This window comes from Thermobia domestica, chromosome 4 (assembly GCF_964235325.1).
Source record: "Thermobia domestica chromosome 4, izTheDome1.hap1.1, whole genome shotgun sequence".
Taxonomy (NCBI): domain Eukaryota; kingdom Metazoa; phylum Arthropoda; class Insecta; order Zygentoma; family Lepismatidae; genus Thermobia; species Thermobia domestica.
This window is the reverse complement of record NC_137457.1, coordinates 187,585,905-187,587,577: the sequence shown is the minus strand read 5'-3', so window position 1 is coordinate 187,587,577 and position 1,673 is coordinate 187,585,905.

Genomic DNA, 1,673 nt, shown 5'->3' with positions numbered 1-1,673 from the left:
AGTTTCTAAAATGTTGGCAATAAGTTTGCGAAACGAGAGGTGACGACTCCTATTTTGGGTGAAAAGTCGCTATAAGAGATAATCGAGAAATTCATTGTCTATAAGCATTGTAAAAGTTGTAGATGTAAACTAAACAATATGTTCTACTCACTGGCGCAAATCCCGGGGGGGGGATGACGGATACATGTCCCCTCCAATCTTGGAACTGAGGGGGACTTCTCCCAAATAATCCGATTTGAAATGTGTTTTTTGGGAGAAATTTGATGATTTTTGTCCGATTGCTACAAAGGAACGTGAGATAAAATAGATGTCCCCCAGAATAAGCCTCAAATCTGCAGCCTCCTAACGCTAAAGACAACTCTGATCCTCCACAACATTGTTTTTCAACTTCATAAGTATTTTGGACATCGCCAAAAAAAGTATGGTAACAGTCTTACCCTCCCCCCCCCCCCAATGTTGAAGACAGATTTGCGCCGCTGGTTCTATTCACATCTTTGTAAACAGGGCGCAACCAATCCTTTAATTCAGGGATCATTTCAGGTTGTTTCGGGTACTTTTGTTCATGTTGTGGTCAAAATAGTTCCGAAATAATTAACACTACAGTACTTACGTTAAGCAATTTTTTGTAAAAGAAAAAGTGCAAAATAATTAAAAGACCCCAGAGGACAAATATAACAAACACCTTCTTCGCCTTTATTCACGCATCTATAGCTAATCTTGTTGCTATCGGTAATGATGTATTACGTGTGTCTCTCAACGGAAACTCTGCGAACTAAAGGACATCAAGTTTGTAGTTATTCTTCGTTAGAGGGCAAGGGTAACATAACAATGCAGGATTGTGGAGTAGTGAGTACGCTGTATTTCCAAACTCTTCATCACTTGCGCTGATTAAAACAAACAAACAGAAAAAAAGAACGTAAAAACTGTTTTGAACTAATAATGCTTCTCTACAGATGAACATTTTGTTTGCAGCAAAAAGTCGCTAAATGTGTAAGTAGGTAAATCGTCATTTAAAAATCACCCAAAAAAGTCTCCAATCGGAAATTTTTTTTGTCGCTATCGTAGGGCGACCATACGTCCCGTTTTGACCGGGACAGTCCCGTTTTAGGGGCGTGTCGCGGCCGTCCCGTCAGTAGATGGAAAAAAGTAGTATTCGTCCCGTTTTATGTAAATGAAAGAAGTAAATAACAAACCCAGTACCTTTACTCCTTTTAAAAGTATTAATAATAACAAAGCGGCAAAAATTGAACTGAAAATCCCTATATTAAACATACTCTATAGTTCGCAGTACTGCTCGAAAGGCAGCAGATGTTTTAGCAGTTGGTTGTGTGTTAAACAAACTTCAACGTGTCTTTCCTTTTTCATAAGTACCCGCTCTGTAACGAAGAGAGAGAGGGGGAACTCTGATATCAAGGCACTGATAAGAACAAAGGTAGATCTAAAAGTCTAGTGTTGCAAGAACCTGTCCCGTTTTTAACTGAAAATTTTATGGTCACCCTACGCTATCGTTGAGGTCGAATTCCCCTTATTTAGCGACTTTACCCAAAATTGGCAACATTGACCCCCACCGAACAACACCCCGTCATCTTGAGCCTAGCCAGCATAATAGTGGGACGTAAAACTTAAAGATTTCATTTCGAACAACACTCCCAGAAACCTACTGTTATACTATT